General features: G+C 38.5%; 1 long non-coding RNA gene across 1 annotated transcript in view; it reads right to left on the minus strand.

Annotated features, from left to right (window-relative positions):
- Positions 1-294: 294 nt before the first annotated feature.
- The window catches only part of LOC128567925 (uncharacterized), a 110,026-nt gene continuing 84,434 nt past the window's right edge, over positions 295-25,886 (minus strand). Inside the window, exon 4 of the long non-coding RNA XR_008374956.1 lies at positions 295-653. This is a non-coding gene — a long non-coding RNA (uncharacterized LOC128567925). The remainder of the gene's footprint in view (positions 654-25,886) is intronic.

Here is a 25,886-nt window from a genome sequence, read left to right on the forward strand (position 1 = left end):
CTACCCAGGTGGTTCTTAATGCCAAATGAACGAAAGGTGGAGTGAGGTGAAGATGGGAAGGGGGAAAGAACAAGGCAGAAAGTATGAATGAAGAAGAGTAAGACATTTAAATTTAACTTGGGGAGATGAAAGCGCATTGAAAGATCTTCAGTAGGAAAGGTACAGAATCCAATTTTTATTTCATCAAAATCATTGTGAAACTGTGGAGACATGATCGTGTCTCAGAGCTGATGGAGGAAGTCCACAGGGAGTGTTCTGAGTGGGTTCCAGAGATATGAGGGACACAGTTGATGAGGCACAATGATTCATAGGACAGTGAATACAATTAGTGAATGAGAGAGAAAAATCTAGGATGATTCTCCAATACCTGATTTCCACAGAAAACTCGCACCTCCACCCACCCCCACACCCAAAATACATATGTTGAAACCTAATCCCCAAGGTGATAGTATTTGGGAGTGAGGCTTTGGGGAGGTCATTAGGTCATAAAGGCAGAACCCTCACAGATTAATATCCTCATAAAGGAAAGTCCAGAGAGTGTCCTGGCCCGCACTGTCTGTGAAGACTCAGGGAGAAGAGAGCCGTCCATGAACCAGGAAGCAGGTTCACTGAATCCACCAGCAGCTTGATCTTGGACTTTCTAGCCTCCAGAACTGTAAGAAATAAATGTATGTTGTTTATAAGCCACCAGGTCTTTGGTGTTTTTGTTATACCAGGACAAACAGACTAAGAAACTGGTATGTGTATAAAGAAAGACGGAGACACGTGAATGCATCTCCTTGTCCACAAGCCCCAGAGTACAGATGAAAAGACTCCCTGGCAGCTGTATGAACTCCTCAAAATCCTTTTTCTTCCTGGATCAAAGGCATTCAGTCAAACAAATAGTTGGATTGCCTTTAATATGTTTCTGGAGTTCTTTCTGAGACATCTTCTTTAATCTCAAAACAGCCCCATAAATTATTTGACAAAGAATGAAGAAACCTCACTGCTTCACAGCACTTCAGGTTTTTATAAAATCTTATTCCAAAAACTCAAGCAATTTTTTTCCCAAAGGCACATCATTTCCGAGGGCAAATCTTATGTGGTATATCAGATCCACTCACGATATGATTTTCTAGTTTATTTGGCAACTCTGATAAGCTGTTCTGATGGTTTCTGCATTAGCACTCCCCTGGCGACTCTCTTAAAGAGTCCTCACACAGAGTTTTAATTGAATCTGCCTAACCTTCTCCTGGAGATTAAAAAGAAAAGTAATGAAACAGAAGAGTTTAAAGTCAGGTCATTAAATTTCAAAAGGAAAAAGCAGAACAATCATATACTATTAACATCTTTGACAATAATAGTACGATCTAAGGCAATACTTAATTCAGAGTTTTTCTCAGATAAACTTTTTCAGAGATGGGAAATAGGAGATCAAAAGTAGCCATTCAATCATTCATTAAATGCCAGCTACAATCCTGAAATGAATCTCCAGGATAATGGTTAATCCCATAACTTTAAGCAAGTAAGGTGGTTTGAGGAGAGAAATGAAATTATGATTGTTTGTAAGCTGGCTGAATTTCGATTCACTCAGTCAAGGTGATAGGCTAAAATTTCTTAGAAAAGAACTGATTTTTTTTTTATAAGAAACCTTTATGGACATGTTTTGTTATGAAAGATATTGTCAAGTGGACAAAGAAAAGATCAGAAGAGTTTAAATAAAGAAAAACTAAAACCTTCAGCCTAAAAAATTAACAAGAAAAAAAGTTCAGTATTCCCTTGGCAGACAAAGAAGACCAGGATTTTCTTATATCTTTGAATATTTTTTCTATCCTACTTACTCTCCCCCTTTTTTTATATTCACCAATAATACATCATATATCCTTTGTCTTCCTTAGTAAAATGTTTTATGATCATTTTTGTACCATTGCTCTTTTCTATCCCTAAGATTTTATGTTCACCATAAAATTTCCAGTAATATGTTATTGTTTAGTTGCTTCTGAATGTGACTTTCATCATCTTTATAATATTCTCTTACATTTGATGAGATATTATTTACAAACAATAAAACATACCAATCTATGTACAGTTTCATGTTTTATCAATTATATTCAGACATGTAACTATCATCTTATTTAAGGTATAGAATAATATGGGACAATTGCTTATGTTTTTTTAATCTCTTTTTTTTAATTCATAAAGTCTAGGGTGCCTGAAATACTTCTGAAGTTTTAACAAAATGTCTACCTGTCACGTCTTTAATCTTTACTTTGAGACCATTCCTTCCCCTGAGAAGCTTTTCCAATCTAGAGAGACTGGGATTCATTTTATTTTCTAATCAAGCATGTTCGGTGCATTCTTATTTGCTCTAAATTCTGCTTGCAAACTAGACAATCCCCTCTTTATTTCTTCTCTCTCTTCTCATACTTTATTGTGTACAGCTAAGAAAAGCCAAATGATAAACTCAAAATTTTGCCTGATATTCTTGGCCAGAACCATAAATTTACTTGGTATGTTTTCTATTTCAAAATTTGTATCAGGAAAGAGTTTTAGCAATATTTCAATTAATATGTAAGAAAGAAACCATTTTTCAGTCTTCCAACAATCCATTCACGATTTTAGCCACTGATCACTGATCAGTATCAAAACCAACACCACGTATTTTAGGTTTTGTTATGGCAGTACCCCACTTTCAACTACCAATTTCTGTTTCCGTTATCTAGTGCTACATATTAAACAATTCTACTACCTACTTCCTAAAAATTACAACCATTTTATTTGCGCATGATAACTTGGAACCAATTTGGGCTGAGCTCAGATCTATGGTTCTTTTTCTGGTCTTCTCGGAGGCCATTGTGTGGCTGGGTTGACTAGAGCTGGGTGTCTAAAAGGACTGTACTCTCATGGATCACATGTTGGCTGGTTGGTGCTGACCATCCACTGTTTCTCTGTCTCCACCTCATCATCTCTCATTCTCAAGGGAGCCAGCTTAGGCTTTCTCACAAGACAATCACAGGGTACAAAAAAAAAAGAGACATTGCTGACCTAGCACAATATCATTCCTGTCATACTCCATTAATTAAGGAAAGCAAAGCATACGGCCATCCCAGATCCAAGAAGTGAAAAATAACTCTTCCTCTTGATGGGAGGAAAAACAACGTCATACTGCAAAAAGAGCTTTCGAGCATTCACAAAAGGATGGAGAGAATTACTGCAGCCAGGCTTTGCAAAAATCTACTACTGCCTATAGATGTTCACATGCTATATTCTCACAGCCATTCAATTCACTGTACTTACATTTCCCATCTGATAGTTTGACTAAGTTATATTCAGAGTAGATGTTGGTAATTTCCAAATATTTGGGGATTTTCTTATTATCTCATTTTATGGACTTCCAGTGGAATTTTCTGTGATCAAAAAACATATGTGCTATAATTCCAATGCTTTGAAATTTGTAAAGACTTGATTTATGGCCTTGAATATGGTTTATTTTGGTGAACACTCCAGATGTATGTTGAAAGAATATATAATCTGTAGTTATTGGGTTTAATGCTCTATAAACATTAGTTAGGTCTATACTGAACTGATATTTTGCGTACTAGTTCTGTCAGTTATTTGGAAAGGAATATATAAGTCACAATTTTCCAGAGAAAAAAAATCAATAGGATTGTGTGTATCTGAATGGTGTCTATGCTCACCCACCCAAAAAAAATCCTATGTTAAAATCCTACCCTCCAAGGTGATAGGATTAGGAGGCAAAGCCTTTTTTAGTAGGCGATTAGTTTATAAGGGTGAAGGTTTTATGAATGGGATCAGTGCTCTTAACAAGTAATTTAAGGGTTTTCATTCACTCCTTCCACCAAATGACACAGTGAGGAAAGGGACATCTATGAATCAGAGAACAGGCTCTCACCAGACAAGAAATGTGCCTATATCTTGATCTTGGACTTCCCAGCCTCTAGAACTGTTTATGATATTTTGTTATAGTAGACTGATCAGACAAGACTATAAATACATATGTATGTGTGTATACATATATAATACATACAGAGGGTGCCAAAAAGTGTACATACATTTTAAGAAAGGAAAAAAACTATGTTAAAATTGTAATAATATATACTGATAACAAAAGATGAAAACAAGTTTTTTTGGGTTTTTTTCAATTTATTTTATTTTATTATTAAATCATAGCTGTGTACATTAATGAAATCATGGAGCACCATACACTGGTTTTATATACCCTTTGACATATTTTAATCACACTGGTTAACATAGTGATCCTGGCATTTTCTTAGTTATTGTGTTAAGACATTTATATTCTTCATTTACTAAGTTTCACATGTACCCTTGTAAGATGCACTGTAGGTGTAATCCCACCAATCACCCTCCCTCCACCCATCTTACCCTCTCCCTCCCATCCCTCTCCCCCTTCCCCATATTCTTAGGTTATAACTCGGTTATAGCTTTCATATGAAAGCCATAAATTAGTTTCATAGTAGGGCTGAGTACATCAGATACTTTTTCTTGCATTCTTGAGATACTTTACTAAGAAGAATATGTTCCAGTTGTTTTGTTAGACACTTCTTGCAATTACAGAAGTCAAACATGACTTGAGTACTACAAATTTAATACAGTTTTTTTCTTTAAGTATGTGTACATTTTTTGCATCGTGTGTGTATATGTGTGTAGAAAGAGAGAGAGAAATTATAAGGAATTGGCTTATTCAATTAATGAGACTGAGAAGTGTCGGGGCTAATCTGGACATGCCCCAGGATGAGAGCCAGCATTGGCGATGAGAGGAAGTCACTCTGAACCTAACTGGTAAACAACCTTGAGGAAGTCCTCCTGATTGGCCTGTGTAGGTGCATGCTGCGCTCATGCTGTATGCCTGCTTCGGCTTTGGACTGTAACATGTGCATTTCCCGAACACGTGTACTCTACTCTGATTGGCTTAGGAAAGGTATATAAGGCTGCACAACGGTTCCGTGCAGAGAGGTTCCTAGTTCCCATTCCCGTTCCTGTTCTGTCCTTTGAGCTTGCTGCATAAAAGTTACCTTTGACTCTTCGTTGGTGTCCTTGTCTCTGCTGGTCGGCGGCGCTGCGACACCGACAGAGAAGTCCCACAATGTGTCTGCAAGCTGCTGAGCCAGCAAAGTCAGTGGTACAGTTCCATCCTGAATCTGAAAGCATGAGAACCAGTAGGACCAAATGTGTAAGTTCCAGTCCAAGTTCAAAGGCACTTGAAAACATCAAACCACAATAATTTGTAAATATGAGGTTACAAGACCACAAGAATGAGACTTCAAAATTGTGATATTTAAAGATTGCAAATATGTTTCTTTTTTTCAGACTTTTTACCAGGTGGGACTTACTTTGCAAAATTCCCATGTGAAAGAATTATTGGCCAGGGAGGATTGACTTTGTGTCCTGGGCTCTTCCAGCTTCAAGTCCTGCATGCTATCCCTCTGGTTCATCCACACTTTATTAGTTTATCTCCAACTCACAAAAGACTAGCTTCTTTGCCTATCCCACTCCAAAGCTCGGCAATTGGCCCAAAGTATGGAAGCACTCTACAGTTCTACCCTGTATAGAAACAGAGGAAGTGGCAGTGCCTGTGGCTCAAAGAAGTAGGGTGCTAGTCCCATATACCGGAGGTGGTGGGTTCAAACCAGGCCTCGGCCAAAAATTGCAAAAAAAAAAAAGAGAGAGACAGAGAAACAGAGGGAGGATCTTTAGACTTCTGTAAACTCCTTTAGTCTTCTTTGCATCCACAGCTTTAGATGACTTACTTTTAAGTGTGTGTGCGTACGTGTGTGTATTTGAGATTTCTTGTTATGAGACTATTGTCTTTTCACCTCTTTGTACATTCTAACAAGAGGCAGTAACTTCATCTCTACAATATTAGTTTTTCCTCTTTCATTTTATTCTCAAGATCCATGTTTGGTCTTCATCTCCAACTCTTTTTCAAATTATACACAACCCCCTTTGTTTATAAATTTGCCAAATTGTTGGGGAGGGGCATTGTCCCTTTTTAGCTGAAACAAAAGAGACTCAGAAAACTTAGAGTACCAGGAACAATGGACACCAATAGAAATAAGTCCCAGCTTGTGGTAGCCTCAGACTGCCCAACATGTATTACAAGTAAGGAATAATCATCAATAAGTCTGACATCCAGATCTCAGCATGCAACCAGGAAAATAGTTTAGTGGCTAATGCTATCAATGGTGAGGTATCATAGATTTTTATTACTATATTGCCAATGACCCCCCCAAAACCATAACAGTGTTTTTCCTTAAGCCTAATGTATACTTTTGGTTAGTTGGATGCTAACACCAAATCATCCTTGAATCCTTCTTTATTTGTCATATTAAACGTGTCATGCAATTACTTGTGCAACTGGAAGGTTGGGAAGAAAGTAGAGAGGTCTGTAACTGCTGTAATATTAGGTAACCAAAAGTAAAAGTAACTTTTTGCAGCTTTAGTTGGAATACAAAGAGTCAGTAGAGGCAAGCTAGAGAAGAAAGCTCTCTATCTTTTTCTGTCCATTTTTATGTGTATATGTGAACACATTCATACATATACATAGGGGTATACATGTAACATGTATTTATATGCATACACCTTTATTTTTACTTATACAGTTAAATCATGACTACATATTAACAGTATTAAAACAGTTCAGATAAGGTCAAAATACCTCTTTGAGAAACACTTTTCCCTAGTCCCATCTCATCACTCCCTGGGGATAACCCCTATCCTTGAAGCTTCCACTCTCACCCTCTTGCAACCCTGCCACCTCCATGCTATAAAGAAGCTTAGAACTTGTGAGAGGAAGAAAGACCTTGTAGAGGAAGATGGAACCTCAGCTGACAGCCAGCACCAACTGCTACACATCTGACTGGGGTTGTTGAGTGGACATTTTAGCTATATGCGGCTGCTGCTCATCTTCCTGGGTCAACCCAGTGCAGCCTATTGATTCTCTGAGAGATCCAGAGAGGTGGGTGTCTCCCCAACTGGGGAGGGTTGTTGGGATCTTTCTGAGGCTGGGAGGCTAGAAGTCTAGAAGCTCAAGGTAGATTTTGTTTCTCACTGTGTTATTAAAGGCCATCAGCTCAGCTTTCCCAGCACACTGTGAGCTTGGCTGATATCTCTCTGATAGAGTGCTACAATGGGCAAGAACACCAATATGGCATCCAAAGCTGTGGGATGGTCACTTTCCTGGCTTCTGCTGTACCCCTGGGTGGTAAATCCATGCCTTTCCTAGTGTTCCCCATGAAATGAGACCAGACTTGGCTTTCTGACAAGTGTCTCAGAATACTAGGGAAGCGAGACAAGTGCTTCTAACTTATTTTCCCCTTGCAGAAACTAAGCCCAGGAAACCTTCTCTATCTGGGGGCTATGCCAGTTTGGAGGAGGAAGAAAGGGTGACACAAAGTAAGACCAGTCCTCTTACCCTCCAATTCACATTTCATTCCATTCTGTGTACAATATGAATGTCTCAGGCTTATTTCCAGGTGTCAGGGTTTTCAAAAGGATGCTCTGGTCTGTGGATAGTTGCTAGTTGAACTTTCTGTTTGGGATAGGGGCATCAAGATCTAGCATCTTGGTCTGGAATCTCCTCCTTTTTAATGATAGCTATCACAAATACAGTAGAACCTTTGTAAATTGATCACCCAAGGGACTGTAACAAACTGGTCAATATATGGAGGTTGTCAACATAAGGAACTAGGCCTACTGTACTGATATGTACATGTGGTGCATGTCTGGTCTATGAAAATTAGGTCAATTTAAGGAGGTGGTCAATGTAGGGAAATGGTTAGCTATGGAGGTTCTATTGTATATTTGTCTATCACTTGTATCAGTCAATGCTCTTTGAGAGAAAAAGAAACACAGCAAGATATATATTAACAAAGTTATTGCAAGGAATTAGCTTGTTCAGTTATGGAAACTGCTTAACTAAGTCCAAAATCTATAGGGCAGGCTGTCAGAAAGAGCAGACTGACAGTCTTGAGATGAACTGAAGCTGCAGTCTATAGTGTAGAATTTCTTCTCCTTTGTAACTTTAATTCTACTTGTAAGTCCTTTCAACAGATCGAATCAGGACCACTTATATTATCTACAATAATATCTTTTGCTAAAGTAAACTAATTAGAGACTTTAAACACATCTTCAAAATACTTTCACAGTAGCACCTAGGTTAGTATTTGATTGAATAGGAAATGAGGAACTGTAGCCTACCCAAGTGACATGTAAAGCTGACGAGCATATTAGTCCTTAAAATTATGTAGTGTCATTGATCAAAATTAAGTTTTTAATTCTAATATGATAATTGTATTAATTGTTCTCTTTTTATTAGCATTGTGTTCAAAAATCACTTCTTTTGTTCATGTTTCCAAACAAAATTTATGGTCTGGTGGGCTTCTTTGCTTGTTTCCTGTGTACATGTATGTGTGTGTGTTACCATAAGGTACCTATTCTACCTGCATTTTTTTTTTTTTAAAGAATTGGTGTTGGAATGTTCTGAATATTTGTGTTCCTTTCCCAAAAATCCATATGTTAAAATCTTAACCCCCAAGGTGGTGGTATTAGGAGGTGATGAGATCACAAGGGTGGGGACCACATAAGTGGAATTAGTGCCATTCTAAGAGTGGCCCCAGAGGCCTGCCTTACTTTTCTTCCATGTGAAAACAAAGCTAGAAGTCATCAGTCTACAACACAGAAGAAGGCCCTCACCCTACACCAAACCTGCCAGCATCTTGATCTTGGACTTAACAGCCTCCAGAACTGTCACAAATAAATTTCTGTTTTTTAAAGCAACCCAGTTTGTCATATTTTGTTACAACAGCCTGAGCAGAACACAACAGGCATGCTGCAAGAAAACTTTCTTTTCTTCCAAAACACATTAGCCAAATATTGTAAAACAATTTTTTGAAATGTTAACATTTCCTTAATTCATTTGTAATGTTGTTTCTTATGAATGGATATTTCATGGGAACATTATCCCTCCTTTTTTTTCTTTGATATAGTCTTGCTGTCCTCCCCAAGCTACAGTGCCATGGCATCAGCCTAGCTCACAGCAACCTCAAACTCCTGGGCTCAAGCGATCCTTCTGCTTCAGCCTCCAGAGTACCTGGGACTATAGGCATGTGCCACCACACCTGGCCAATGTCCTTCTATTTGTAGTTGAGATGGGGGGGTTCAATTTTCTTGAGGCTGGTCTTGCACTACTAAGCTCAAGTGATGCTCCTGCCTCAGCTTCCTAGAGTGCTAGGATTTCAGGTATGAGCCACCGCACCCAGCCATCTCTCTTTATTATCTTTTAATAAAATATTTAGCCCATGGTCATTGGCACCTTGAAGAGAACCCAATTCATTTACCAGAAAACCAGGGTGTTGGCAATTAAACCACCAGAAGAACAAATCCCCAGCTCCTAAATTTGTGCATACATGTATGTGTTGAAAGCACTAGAAACAAGCTTTTGGGGGGTGATACAGAATGGGCTGCAACAAAGGTGCTATTACTGAGTGACCCTCCTTTAGCCACTGTAACTGGCCCATTTCCAGAAATGGAAACTTGAGGCAAGTCTAGATTTCAGGTTATCTCCTTTTGAAATTTGCAATTTATGGTCTCCGGATTAAATATAAGCAAGACAATGTCTTCTGGAGAACATCACAATCTAATAAAGAAGAAATGAACTGCCAAAAAAAAAAAAAGAAATTTGCAATTAAGTCAGAAAATACATCAGAATGTGTCTTGTCTTTTGGTAAAAAAAAAAAAAAAAAAAACTTGAAAGCAATAGTTTGACCATATTTTACCAAGTAGTTTGAATATTAGACAAGTAAGACCGAGAAGAACAAAACAGGGCACATCAAGATTCGAAAGACAAGAGACAGCAGATGATTTATGTTGGCTTTCTATTTCTTTATTCTTTATGCCTTACTGAGACATACCTTTATTCTAGACCTCAATTCCCATAAAAAAATCTTTTAAATCTTTCTTAATGGTTGCTTAAAAAAAAATAAATAAAATGTACCCTGAATACATTTCTGTTGCCTTAGATTCCCTTTTATCCAAATAGAAAAGGGCACAAAAGAGGGAAGTTTATGAGATACAAACATTTAGCGTCTTGAGAACCTGGCCGTGTGCTCACAGAAGGAATAAAGAGCAACTATTAAAATAATGAATTACTTAAGCATGGATTATTTAAGAGAGCTTCTACTCTGCTGACAACAGATACACTCTAGTTTTTCTTGATAACAACTCCATGCTATACCTTGTTTTTATTTTTTTGTGTATATCAGATATATTCAAAAAAGTACATGAAGCATAAACATACAGATTTACAAACTGACACGTTTGTAACCTCCCCCCAGGTGAAGAAAAAACATTCACAGAACCCCAGGATCTTCCATCATGTTTCCTTCCAATAGGTACAATCCTCTCCTCCCCACAGTTAACCATTATACTCTACTGTAGCTTTATAATTTTGCTTGTCATCAAACTTTTTGTAAGAAACCTTCAACTGTTCTTTTTGTCTCCTTTTGTCTAATACTATGTCAGATTAATCCATTGTAATTTGTAGCAGATTATTAATTTTCTTTGCTATATGGTATTTCTTTGTATCAGTGTAATTCAATTTATTTGTCCATTCATCCTTGGTGGAAAAAAGGTTCTTTTTAGCTTTTTGGCTACTAAGAATAATGCTGAGGCAAGTATTTCTGTGACAGCTATGATTTTAAGTTCAGTTTTACCTAGAAATAAAATCCCTGGGACACTGGGTGTGCTCAGCTTTGGTAGATAATGCCAAGCAGCAGGACCACCCATATAACTCTCCATGAATAAAATATGAAATCATTGGAAACTTTATTGAGAAATTATGAAATTTTCAAGATAAGAGGCAGAGCATGATGGCAGACAGGAAGGACGTTTAGCTCAGCTCTCCTGGAACAACAGGTGAGAGTGAGTGGGCTAGATCATTCCCCGTGTGAAAAATTGGTGTGGAGTGGCAGTTTGGGGTGTGCAGTGAGGTGGCAGATTGCTGGACTTGGAGTATAATCTGAAGCTGCAGAGACTGCCAGGAAAAAGTTCTGCCCCATGGCTGCAGCAGCTGTGGGTAGCAACAGTGGAGACAACCAGCCCCACCACAGAGGATTGCAGTTCCCAGTTCATGGGGAAACTGGGTAGGGTGTGGAAATATTAGTGAAGTGTGGACTCCTGAGCAGAATTAGGTGGCCAGAGTGGGGTGCCGTCTGGTGTGGCACCACCACAGTTAGACAGTGGGAGAAACACTCAGACGGGAAAAATCCTGGATAGGAAAAGGTCATTATTTTGGAATTTGGGAGATGGTGGTTGCTGCAGGCACGTTTCCCCACAGGCCAGACACAGCAATTTGAGTCTCACCCACAGAGAGCCGTTCTACACTGGGAACTGGCCCAGGACATCCCGCACTTCACACGAATGGTTACAGGGAAAATTAGGGAAACCTGCCTATAAAGATTTTTTGAGATCGGTGGAATCAACAGTTCAGCAGGATCTAGGCCCCAAGCAGGTAATCAGGCAAACACCAAGAACATTTAAGCTGGGAGATAAGTATAAGCCTGGGAACCACTCATGGTGCCACTTGGTGTCCAGAAGTATATTGCAACATAAATATATTCCTACCAAAGTCGATCCTTATGGCATATATGTAGTCGTATGTTTTTATATATATAATTTTGTTGCCTTTTTTTTCTCTTTTTGCTCATTCTTTTTGCTTTTTTTTCTTTTTTCTTTCTTTTTTTTTGGCCGGGGCTGGGCTTGAACCCGCCACCTCCGGCATATGGGACCGGCGCCCTACCCGTTGAGCCACAGGCGCCGCCCCTTTTTTCTTTCTTGTAGGAGTTATTGTTAAAATTTTTTTTTAATATTATTTTTTGTTTGTTTTTCTCTGCTTCTCCCTGCCCTCTTTTTTTTTTTTTTTTTGACAGAGTCTCACTATGTCGCCCTTGGTGGAATGCTGTGTTGTCACAGCTCACGGCAACCTCTAACCCTCTTGGGCTGAGCAGTCTTGCCTCAGCCACCCAGGTTGCTGGGGCTGCAAGTGCCCACCACAGTACCTAGTTGTTTTTTGGGTTGTGGTTGTCATTGTTGTTTGGCAGGCCCTGGACTGGGTTGAGCGTAACAGCTCTGGTGTGTGCGGCTGGTGCCCTGGCTGCTGGGCTATGGGTGCCGAGCCCTCCCCTTCCTCTTATGGTGCTTACATCAGGCTATTTGAGGTTTGTGTGTGTGTGTTCATTTGTTTTTGGTTTTGGTTTTGATTGTTTGTGTATCTGTTTGTGTGTTTGTGTGTCTGATTTCTTTTTCTGTTTGTTTGTTTGTTCATGTCTTGTGTTCTGCTAAAACCTCAGGTTGGCTATTTTCCCTGACTCCAATTTTTACATGCAACAAGAGCAAAGGGGAATGGGTGGGTGATAGCCAACTGAAGCCAGCTTCCAACAGAAGCACCTGTCCAGAAGGAGAGATAGTGGCCAGAAACAACCCAACAAAGCTGAAGGGTGGGAGCCAAGCTGAGAGAAGAGATTGATAATTGCACGTCTTCTCTGCTGAGGCAAACTGCAACTCCAAGGAAACAAATTTCAGATACAGAACTCACCCCAAAGAGGACATGTGTCTGTTTCCTCCCCCCAAGAGAGTTGCTTGCTTGCTTGCTGTGAGATCTCCACTAGTAAGCAGTGAACTGAGGTCCTCTTCACTCACCCCACAAGAGTGGGTTGCTAGAAGGTGGGACTCCTTCTCCAGACAGTCCCTGCTGTGAGCCTGAACATTATCTTATCTAGCATGAAGGTTGAACATTTTCCCTGCCACTTTGAACTCCCAGTCTACCCTTCCCCCTGCGCTGGTGGTCTAGAAGCTCAACACCTGCAGAGAACAGAATGTTCTGTTCTATACATTGCATGATCTGAGGTAGCACAGCTACACTATAACTATGAACTGGCAACAGTGCAGAAAGGCACAGTGGGGAAGGTGTCTGGCTTGGCTCTGAGAAAGAGCAACTCAGCAGTGGGCAGAGGCTTGGGTCTCCGTACAATGGGGGGAAGCTCAGGAACTGCTGAGGCATGGGAACCCAAGTGGAGACACCTCCCTCCTAGCAGCAGCATTAATAGAGTGATTCTGCAAAGGTCAAATTTTGGAGAGACACCTCCCCAATTCAGTGGACTGCTACAGGGAGCTAGATCTCGCATTGCAGTTATACCAGAGGAGCAGAGTGGAAGGAGCAGAGGCATGGTCTCTGAGGGTGAAAAACATTTGCTGCTTTGTTAACCTCTGGTTTGGAATGAGTTCAGGTAGAACACAACCCAATTTCCATTGAGCTTCTGAGGTAATCAGACTTCAACTCCTCCAGCCAGCTGATGGCAGAGTGTGGTCACTTGGCCAATGAGGCATTGACTTCCCTCGGACTCTGGCAGTCCCAAATCCCTGGTGCATTTGGGAACTAGGGTACTAGGCCACAGCCCTATGGAGCTACCAGTGCCTGGGTGTAACAGAGGCACAAGGTGGGGAAGGAGGCACCAGCCCCCCCTGGACTATTTTTCTGGGTGGGCCTTTCTGAATTCACAAAGCACTGGAGTGAGTTACACTTCAGCTGCCAGTGGACCCTGCTACCTAGATGCAGAAAACCTTTTGAACTCTCCCATCTGATTGGTGTTTGTGTTGACCAGGACAATTGGTTTGGAACTCTTGCCTGGGCTGATCACCTGGGCACCCACCAAGGTTGTACCCTAGTTGTGTTGTTGTAGGAGTGTGGGATTCTCTTCTTCCAGTTGTTGCCTGGGAGTGTGAGGGAGGCAGGGTGTCTTAGTTGCTGATATATCTCTACAGCTGATATTTCAGCCCAAAGCCACTGATTCACTAGGATTGGACAGAGACTAGCCAAATACAGGTCATAGCCATCTAGCCCCCAACACACCAAGCAGGTCCCCAGAGTTTCAGGCTTTAGTACTGAATGGGACCTTTGTAAAGCTCTAGGGTAAAAGCTGCAATCACCAGTCCCAGTTCTTTGGCAAAGGACTCCAGGAGCCCTAAGTTCAGTTTCACCTTACCAGCTTCTCTAGTCAAATGGTGAAAAATAATCATGGGGCAGAATCAGTGAGAAAACTCTGGCAACATGAATAATCAGATAGATCAACTCCACCAAGGAATAACAAAGGAGACACAACAGAAGGTCCCATTCATAAACAAATGGCTGTGATGTCAGAAATTGAATTCAGAATTTGGATTGTAAATAAGATTAACAGAATGGTGGTAAGATGGGATTAGAAATTCAAGGAGCAATTCCAAAGTTTTCTCAAGAATTCAATGAATTCAAAGACAAAATCACCAAAGATTTTGACACATTGAAGCAAGAACTTGTAGCCATCAAAGAAATACAGTAGAATTCCTCAATAACAGAATGGAGCAGGCAGAAGAAAGGATTTCTGACATTGAAGACAAAGCTTTTGAACACTCTGAAATGCTCAAAGAAGAAGAGAAGTGAAGAGCAAAGACGGATCATTCCCTAAGAAAACTGTGGAACCACTCCAAAAGAGCAAACATTCACCTTATAGGAATTCCTGAAGGAGAAGAGGATGGTCCCAAAGGCACAAGTACTCTACTCTAAGAGATAATTAAGGAGAACTTCCCAAGGATGGTAAGAGATACTGAAATTCAGATAGCAGACAGTTTCGGAACCCTAGCACAATTCAACCCAAATAAAGCATCTTCTAGACACATTGTAATTAACTTCGCCAAAGTTAATCTGAAGGAGAAAATCCTGCAAGCAGTCAGACGTAAGAAAATCATAACCTACAAGGGGAAGAATATTAGAATGACTGCAGATTTCTCTGCTGAAAACTTTCAAGCCAGAAAAGGATGGTCTTCAACCTTCAATCTCCTAAAACAAAACAACTTTAAGCCCAGGAAAACAAAACAATCTTCAGCCCAGGATCCTGTATCCAGCTCAATTGAGCTTCATTTATGACAGAGAAATTAAACACTTTAATGATATACACACGTTGAAGAAATTTGCCATAACCAAACCAGCTTTTCAGGATATCCTCCATATTGACCAGCACAATCATCTACCACCAAAGTAAACTCAATCTGAAATTCTTTTTTTTTTTTTTTTTTTGCAGTTTTTAGCCAGGGCCAGATTTGAACCCACCAACTCCAATATATGGGGCCAGCGCCCTACTCCTTTGAGCCACAGGCCCCATCCCACTCTGAAATTCTTGCTTAAAACCCAATGTCCACAGTGATGAAAAGATTTAAAATGTTCACCAGACTTTAGAAAAACTTGACACCCATAATATTACTAGGATTATCAATACTTTCAATTAATGTGAACGGCTTAAATTGTCCTCTTAAGAGGCACAGGTTAGCTGACTGTATACAAAACTCAGGCCAGATATCTGCTGCATACAAGAATCTTATCTTAACTTAAGGATAAATATAGACTCAGGATGAATGGATGGACATCTGTAATCCAGGCAAACAGAAACCAGAAAAAAGCAGTGGTGACAATTTTATATGCCGATACATTAGGCTTTAAACCAGCAAAAGTAAGGAAAGACAAGGATGGTCACTTCATATTTGTTAAGGAAAACACTAACATGATGAGATGTCAATTATTAATATTTATGCACCCAACCAGAATGCTCCTCAATTTATAAGGGAGACCCTAACAGACATGAGCAATTTAATATCTTCCAACACCTTAATAGTTGGAGATTTTAACACCCCTTTGGCAGTGTTGGATAGATCCTCCAATAAGAAACTAAGCAAAGAAATTTTGGACTTAAACTTCCCACACAACAATTGAATTTAACAAGACATCTACAGAACATTTCATCCTAACAAAATTGAATACACATTCTTCTCATCAGCCCATGGAACATCCTCCAAAATTGATCCCATCTTAGGTCACAAGTCTAACCTCAGCAAATTTAAAAGTATAGACATTATTCCTTGTATTTTCTTGGATCATCATGCAGTAAAAGTTAAACTCACCAATAACAGGTATCTGCATACTCATACAAAGTCATGGAAACTAATCTTATGCTGAATGATAGCTGGGTCATAGATGAGATTAAGAAGGAAATTGCCAAATTTTTGGAACAAAACAATAATGAAGACATGAATTATGAGAACCTGTGAGATACTGCAAAGGCAGTTCTAAGAGGGAAATTTATAACATTGCATGCCTTCCTCAAGAGAACAGAAAGAAAGGAAGTCAATAAGTTAATGAGATATCTTAAGCAACTGGAAAAGGAAAAACATTCCAACCCCAAACCCAGCAGAAGAAAAGAAATAACTAAAATTATAACAGAATTAAATGAAATAAAAAAAAAGAATTATTCAAAAGACCAATGAATCAAAAAGTTGGTTTTTTGAAAAATTCAACAAAATTGATAAACCTTTGGACAACCTAACTAAAAATAGAAAATTAAAATCTCTAATATCATCAATCAGAAATGACAAAGGCAAAATAACAACGGACAACTCAGAAATTCAAAGAATCCTTAATGAATACTACAAAAACTTCATTCTCAGAAATATGAAAATCTGGAAGAGATTGACCAATACTTGGAAGCACGCCAATTTCCTAGACTTAATCAGAAAAAATTGGAAATATTGAACCGACCTTTATCAATTAATGAAATAGAATCAACTATACAAAATCTCCCAAAAAAGAAGAGTCTGGGACCAGATGGCTTCACATCAGAATTCTACCAAACCTTTCGAAAGGAACTAGTACCCATACTACTTAACCTTTTGACAAAACATCGAAAAAGCAGGAATGCTTCCCAACACATCCTATGAAGCAAACATCACCCTGATCCCCAAACCAGGAAAAGACCCAACAAGAAAAGAAAATTATAGACCAATGTCTTTAATGAACACAGATGCAAAAATATTCAATAAGATCTAGCAAACAGAATCCAGCAACATTTATCAAACAAATTATACACCATGACCAAGTGGGTTTCATCCCAGGGTCTCAAGATTGGTAAAACTATAAATATAATACATCACATAAACAAACTAAAAAACAAAGACCATATGATTCTCTCAATTGATGCAGAAAAAGCTTTTGACAATATCCAGCACCCTTTCATGATCAGAACACTTAAGAAAATAGGTACAGAAGGGACTTTTCTTAAACTGATAGAGGCCATCTACAGCAAACCCACAGCCAATATCATATTGAATGGAGTAAAATTGAAAACATTTCCACTCAGATCAGGAACCAGGCATGGTTGCCCCTTGTCTCCACTGCTTTTTAACATTGTAATGGAAGTCTTAGCCATTGCAATCAGGCAAGAGAAGGCAATCAATAGTACACAAATAGAGTCAGAGGAGATTTTACTCTTTGCAGATGATATGATTTTATACCTGGAAAACCCCAGTGACTCAACTACAAAACTCTAAGAAGTGATCAAGGAATACAGTAGCATCTCAGGATACAAAATCAATACTCACAAATCAGTAGCTTTTATATATACCAATAATAGTCAAGGACTCTATTTTCCTTTCACAGTTGTGCCAAAGAAGATGAAATATCTGGGAATTTACCTAACAAAGGATGTGAAAGATCTCTATAAAGAGAATTATAAAACTCTGAAGAACAAAATAGCTAAAGACGTTAAGAAATGGAAAAATATACCATGCTCATAGCTGGGAAGAATCAACCCAAAGCAATTTACAAATTTAATGCAATCCCTATCAAAGCACCACCATCATACTTTAAAGATCTGGAAAAAATAGTACTTCATTTCATATGGAACCAGAAAAAACCTCAAATAGCCAAGACATTACTCAGAAATAGAAACAAATCAGGAAGAATCGGGCTACATGACTTCAAACTATACTGTAAATACTTAGTGATCAAAACAGCATGGTATTGGCACAAAAATAGAGAGATGTATGGAACAGAATTGATGAACCCAGACACTTATTGTCATTTGATCTTTGATAAGCCCAACAAAAATATAAATTGGGGGAAAGATTTCCTATTTAACAAACGGTGCTGGGAGAATTGGCTGATGACTTGTAGAAGACTGAAACTGGACCCACACCTTTCACCATTAACAAAAATTGATTCTCACTGGATACAAGATTTAAACTTAAGGCATGAAATTATAAATATTCATGGAGAAAGTGCAGGATAAACACTTGAATAAATTGGCCTGGGAGAATACTTTGTGAGGAGGACCCCTCTGGCATTTGAAGCAACACCAAAAATACATTACTGGGATCTAATCAAACTAAAGAGCTTCTGCACAGCCAAGAACACAGTAAGTAAAGCAAACAGACAGCCCTCAGAATGGGAGAGGATATTTGCAGGTTATGCTTCTGACAAAGAGAGAGAACCCACAGAGAACTCAAACTTATTAATTAAAAAAGAACAAGTAATCCCATTTCATTGTGGGCAAGGAACTTGAACAGAAGCTTCTCTGAAGATGATAGAAGCATGGCCTACAGACACATGAAAAAATGCTCATCATCTTTAATCATCAAAGAAATGCAAATCAAAACTACTTTGAGATATCATCTAACTCCAGTAAGAGTGGCTCTCATAACAAAATCCCAAAACTACAGATGTTGGCGTGGATGTGGAGAAAAGAGAACACTTCTGCACTGCTGATGGGAATACAAGCTAATATGTCCCTTTTGGAAAGAAGTATGGAGAACACTCAGTGATCTAAAAGTAGACCTGCCATTTGATACTGCAATTCCTCTACTAGGTGTATATCCAAAAGACAAAAAGTCACTTTATAACAAAGATATTTGCACCAGATTGTTCATTGCAGCTCAATTCATAATAGCCAAGTCATGGAAGAAGCCCAAGTGCCCATCAACCTATGAATGGATTAACAAAATGTGGTATACGTATACCATGGAATATTATGCAGCCTTAAAAAAGATGGCGACTTTACCTCTTTTATGTTTACATGGATGGAGCTAGAACATATCCTACTTAGTAAAGTATCTCAAGAATGGAAGAAAAAATATCCAATGTACTCAGTACTATTATGAAACCAATTCACAATTTCTCATACTTTCATATGAAGAATAGGTCATAACTATGGCTCAGGATGAAGGAAGGAAAAGGGAGGAATGGGAGTGGAGGGGGGAGGTCAGATTGAGGGAAGGTGAATGGTGGGATCACACTTATGGTGCATAATGCAAAGGTATGTGTTGGATCTATTAAATATAGAGTATAAATGTCTTAACACAGTAATTAAGTAAATGAGGCAAGGTATATTTTAACCAGTGTGATGTAAACACTCCTAATTCTATATGAAATCAGCACATTATACCCCATAAATGCATTAATGTATACATGATCTATGTGTTTATGATTTAATAAAAAATTAATAAAGTTCAAGATAACAACAGCAGAGCATTAAAACAAACGTGGGTTTTTTCTTAAGACATGGCCCTGTATGATGACACTGATCACACACCCATGAAACTGGTCCTATCAAACCGTTTCCCAAAGTGGTTGCATCAACTTACACCTCCCAAAGTTTTTTCATGTCATTTGCATTTATGGAATTATGAAACCTATAATAGGATTGAGCATTTTATTATCTTAAGAGCTGGCTCCAGGAGCCTACTTCAGGGAAAAAAGAAAAACTATTTGGGAAACTACCTCGTTTGATAAAGCAATTAGAGAGATTCTAAAGGAAAAATCAAGGCAACCAAAATTAATACTGAATTTTATTAATGGGACCATGTGAAAAATGTAATTCCTTAGCCAGGCGTTGTGGCGGGTGCCTGTAGTACCAGCTACTCAGGAGGCTGAGGCAAGAGAATTACTTAAGTCCAAGAGTTTGAGGTTGCTGTGAGCTGTGACACCACGGAACTCTACCCAGGGCAACAGCCTGAGACTCTGTCTCAAAAAAAAATGTAATTCCTTCTGAATAAAATAGAAAAGGCAAGAGATAAGAGAAGAAAAGGGAAAGAACTGAGAGGATGATAGGAATCTGGGTGGTAAAAAATGCCCATCGCCAGGCTTATGAATAAGAATTTTAGTGTTTACGTTTCTATTTATAAATATTCATATTCATTATTTATAATTACATAACTATTAATTATGAATTAATTTATTTTACTTTTTTTTTATTTGCCTACCATTCTTTTTTTTTTTTTTTTTAATAGCACTCAAAGTACTTTTATTGTTGGGGATTCATTGAGGGTACAATAAGCCAGGTTACACTGATTGCAATTGTTAGGCAAAGTCCCTCTTGCAATCATGTCTTGCCCCCATAAAGTGTGACACACACCAAGGCCACACGGCCCTCCCTCCGTCACTCTCTCTGCTTTTCCTCCCCCCCCATAACCTTAATTGTCATTAATAGTCCTCATATCAAAATTGAGTACATAGGATTCATGCTTCTCCATTCTTGTGATCTTTGGCAGATGAATAGAGAAAGAAAATGTGGCGTTAATACTCTGTTTCAAAAAAAAGAAAACATGCAAAAATGTGGTGTACATATAACGGATACAAAGGTAAATGAGGACATTATGCTAAGTGAAATAAACCAGTGACAGGAAAGCAAACACTGCATATGAGATATCTAAGATAGTCAAATTCTGATTATCAGAGAGTGAAATCGTGATTACTAGAGGCCAGAGCATAGGAAGAAATGGGGAGTTACTAATCAACGAATACAAAGCTTCGTAAACTCTAGATATCTGCTGTACAACTGTACAACTGTACCTATTGTGAGCAGCAATGCATTATCCATTTAAAATTTTGTTAAAGAGGGTATATCTCATGTTAAGTGCTCTTACCAAAAATAAAATAAAATGTAAAATGTAATGTGCAATTTTAATTAATTTACATTTTCAAATTATAAGTATTTCTCACCAACAAATTTTCAAGATTGTGTAAGAATAATTTACTTGTAGATACTGATAAACAGCAATGTGCCATATTTAAACAATGCCTTCATGGAAACAAAATTAGATGGGATAGAAAAAAAATTCAACAGAGGTAGTAAATTGAAATTAGAAGTACCCACATGTTCATATGCCCCCAGGAATTTGCAGAAGAATTTAGACCTTCACAAAGCATGGAATGTGGGTTTCAGCTGATGTTATTGGAAACTGTGGTCCACAAGCACTACAGAAAAGTAGTAGCTATTTTCATATCAATTGACAGCCCTTCCATCCACCGCATGACTTATCCTCTAAAGGAGTATAACTTGAAATAGTGAACAGAACTTTGCCTTCTTGTTGAAACAGATCATCAAGCATTAACACTCCTGGCTTCCAGCACAGTGCTAGGCATTGGGATGGTCTGTGGAAATGTCAACATTTCTGCATGAAGGTAGAATGAGCAATAATCAGCAGTTCCACCAGTGGAAACCAAAGCAGAGAAGGGTAAATGATTCATTTCATGTATTAACCAAATGTGATGATAAGCGATACAGCAATATGTGGGGGTGTGAGGAGATGCCTCTCAGGAAGTTTCTTCCTCAGTGGCAGGTGAGAACAAAAGCCATTGTTACAGAAACTGTACAAATTTTAGGAGCTTCAGAAGCTTCAAGTTATACTTTTTCTGGTGTTGAAAGTTGATTCTGTTGATACCTCACTGCTAGAGTTTTGGACCTGCCTATAATGAGCAACTATTATTTCACCAAGTTCTTGAGCACATCAAGACAAGTACCTTTGCAACCTTAGCCATTCACACATACCTGGCACATACTTGGTGCTTAATAATTACGCTGATTATCCGACAGAGGAATTAAATGGCAAACTTTCATTTGATAAGCTTTCCGTTTATTTTGACAAACTTTTTATTTGTTTTTATAAAAGTGACAGACTTTTATAAAACGCTATTGAAAATTCTTCCACCAGTAAAAATTATTTGAAAAAGCCTATCCAAGTGAAAAAAAATGAGAAAGCACAAAAATTATCCAAAACCTAAAATTATGATTTATAAAGAGCCAAATATAAAAAAGAAACCCAGGCTTTAACGGTTAGATAGATAAATTTCAAGCCAGTGTGAAGATTATCTGAACCACAGGGATATAAAATGTGTCTGTGGGGAGACACTGTATTTGTATGAAAAAACAATAAGAACGGATTAGAGAGAACTGTAAGTATGACCTTGGGCAAATAATTTAATCCATAAAAATCACAAACCTGGATCCCCCTGGCTGTGAGCTTGTTCTGTCTGTTCCCAGGACACCGAATACGAATGAGAGAAGAGAGAATTATTCAGGTTTGGCGCATTACAAATTCATGCAGTCTGACTTCAAACGGGCCCTCTGTGCTCAGCCATCCTGTAATCACAACCAGGTTTTCTCCACTCGGAAGTGTTTCAAAACTTCTCTTTTCTCAGCTTTGACCTGCCCCTCTCCTTCCATCCCACTTAGCAGATGACTTCTACTTTAGGGGAGCATTGAGGCACTGGGGCCAACAAGGTCTTGCCATTTACCAACCTCTGTCCCCAACCCAGTGCATGTCAATCTCTAGGTCTATCCGTCCTCCCTAAAGTGTTAATGGAAGCAATTGCCCTCTCCTTCCCCACAGATGACCTCACGCTGCATGTTGTCAGTCACACCCCTTCCTAATTTCTGTGGACCTTGAATCTACTTATCACCCAACTCCCCAACATCTTTTCTGCCCTGCCGAATTTCTATATTGTTTATGATTTCGGATATGCAAATGTATGGCCCAACTTTTTTTTTAAGTAAAAAAACAAAAACCTTCTGTTGAATCTGTTCCACCTTCTAAATACTATGAAGTTTCTCAGAACTACCAAATTTTTCCAAGTAAACTTTTCCTGATGAATTCTTTTTTTTTCAACTCTATCTTATAATTCCTTTAACTCTGCGAAAAGGATTTAAGGGTCTCTTCCATACCTGTCTTAAAAATGTACCTTCCATGCTCACTTTTACATTTGTTTTCTCATTTTTGATAGTTGGTTTTCCCCAGTCAAAATGGTTAAGGTCATTTTTGTCAGTGTCCTCTAAATCTTTGTACCACATAACTCATTATTTCACCAAGTTCTGTCAGGAATTTTCTCTCCTATTCTTCATTGATCAGATCTTTAGTCCTTTATGCCCAGGATTCTGAAATTGCCTCCCAGGTAGGAAATGCTGCATCCATACAGTAAACCAAAGTCTTCATGGATAACAATAAGAAAATTTTATTTCTACTTTAAGATATGAATTGTCAGAACACTCAGCTTCACACTTCTTTACCTTGTGATTCAAGCTGATGGAGCAGCCTCTGTCTAAAAGATTGCCAGGTCCACGGCAAGGGGAAAGAGCATGGTATAGCACAACTCAGAGCAGAAAGCTTCTGCCTGCAAGTGGCGCTTATCATTTTTCTTGCTTCTAGATAGCACATCATTCACTCTTGTCTCTGGGATCTTCTATCCACCCCTTACATCTCCCCAACCAGCACGCACCACTTTCCCGAAGCCTACACACACTTCAACATTCCCAGAGGATTCATTATTTCCCTGTATAATTCCAAATCTCTCTTCAGTCAGTTCTTTCCTAATTTCTCTTTAGAGATTTAATAAACCTATATACAATGCTAGCACAGATATTTCTAGTTTGGTCATTAACTGTGTCATCTATATATCTGATTTCTCCAGCTATAGTTTGTAAGAAAAGACAATTGTTGACATTTGCTGTTTAAATCATTGATTTTCATCTCCTTTTTTTTTTTTTTTTTGATGACAGAGTCACTTTGTCACCTTCAGTAGAGTGCCGTGGCATCTTAGCTCACAGCAAGCTCAAACTCTTGGGTGTAAGTGATTCTCTTGTTTCAGCCTCCCAAGTAGCTGGGAATACAGCCTCCTGCCACGACACCCAGCTATTTTTAGAGACAGGGTCTCACTCTGGCTCAGATTAGTCTCCAACTTGTGAGCTCAGGCAACCCACCCATCTCGGCCTCCCTAAGTGCTAGGTTTACAGGAGTGAGCCACGCCCAACCCTGATTTTTATCTATTTCGAAACAATACTGAATGTCTCTAACATGAAGAGATTTAAGTTGTCTAAGGCACACCAGGAGACAGTCATGCCCTAACTAGAGTGAGCTTATGGGCGGCAGAGAGGAAACAGAGTAATAGAAGTTCGGTGTTGTTAACACTGTGGGTGCTGGAGATCGACGGCCTAGCTTCACATCCATGGCTCTGTGGCTTAGCAGCTGTGTGACCATTAGCAAGTTACTTAACTGTTTTCACCTCATTACCTGTTATTAATAAAAGGAGGATGACTATGATACTATGTCTATAGCATATGTCGATTTTAATGAGCAAATACATAAATACGTGAAAAGTCATTCTGACCAGTGACTGGCACATATGAAGACTTCTAGAAATACAAATACTAGGTTTTGTGGTTGCTGTTGCCAGTTGTCCAAAATCTAACAATTTGTACAGTCAAAATCTCAACAGACATTTGTTGTTTTCTACTCTCATGGTTACCAAAAATAAAGAATTATGAGGTAACTCATATCCCCTAGTGGTACCTGAAAATATTAGAACTGTTAAAGGCATCAGGAACTAGTCCTAAAATATTCCAAGCACTTATTATATTTTTGTTTCCCTTAGCACTGAAGGCTGCCCAAACTCCCTCAAGAAGTTCAATAAAGATTTGTTGATTGGCACAAATTCTCAGTTCTCAGCTTCCAAATATTAAAAATAGAAATAATACCTGCAGTGTTTATATTACAATATATTTTTAAACATACAGATTTGAATTTGTTTCAGAAAACAAAATGAAACAAAACATATGCACATAAATTTTTCTTTTTATGAAACGTATAATGGGACATTTAGGGTAATTGGAGAAAACACACTTTAAAAGATTATGTAAATGTTGCCATTTAACATTGTAGAAAGAAGAAATGAGATGAAGAAACTTTTATTTTATTTTATTTTTATTTTTTTGAGACAGAGTCTCACTATGTTGCCCTCAGTAGAGTGCTATAGCGTCACAGCTCACAGCAATTGTCAAACTCTTGGGCTTAAGCAATTCTCTTGCCTCGGCCTCCCAAGTAGCTGGGACTACAGGCGCCCACCACAATGCCCAGCTATTTTGTTGTTGTTGTTGCAGTTGTCATTGTTGTTTGGTAGGCTGGGGCTGGGTTCAAACCCGCCAGCACTGGTGTATGTGGCAGGTGCCCTAACCACTGAATTACAAGGCACTGAGCCAAGAAAGTTTTATAACAATAAAAAGTAAAAGGGACCAAAAAATATGAAAGTATTACTTTGCAGATGGAAAATGACACACTTTGAGGCACTCTTGAGAAAAGAAAACCAGGTTCTAGCAATGGCTTGACTCTAATCAGAGAAAAGAAGGAAGAAAGGACCATGGCAGAGAATAAGCCCAAGTTCCTAATATTCATTAAGACAATCCCTACTGGAAAGAGAAAGAGACAGAAAACTGAACTGGGTGTTAAATAGCTTCCTGTTCCCATGTACCAAATTCTGCTAAGTGATGAAATACCCCTAATTCCAGAGATTGAACAAGTCAGTTTTCCTAGTCTCAGCATTTTGTGATTTTTTTTATACACTCTATTTTATTTTACTTTTTACTTGTTCTTTCTCTATGAAAAGCTTTTCAAATATGTTACTAAAGTGGTAGACTTGTAACTATAAGTGACATGTAGTTTAGAATTGATGAATTATTAATGATAATAATTACATTATATAAATACAAAATAGCAACCTGGTAAAGACATTTCTTTGATGTGTAAAAATACCCTGTGTCTGTTTCTGCAATATATGTCCATTTCAGGATAAAAATATTAAAAAACATTGTTTCTGTAGTGGATTTCCATTTGGAACAAGTAAAATGTTATTGACTGCATGTGCTGGCTTTCTATAAAAGAGCATATTTCTTTCCAACAAACCATTA

Source organism: Nycticebus coucang, chromosome 16 (assembly GCF_027406575.1).
Source record: "Nycticebus coucang isolate mNycCou1 chromosome 16, mNycCou1.pri, whole genome shotgun sequence".
In the NCBI taxonomy this organism is placed as follows: Eukaryota; Metazoa; Chordata; class Mammalia; order Primates; family Lorisidae; genus Nycticebus; species Nycticebus coucang.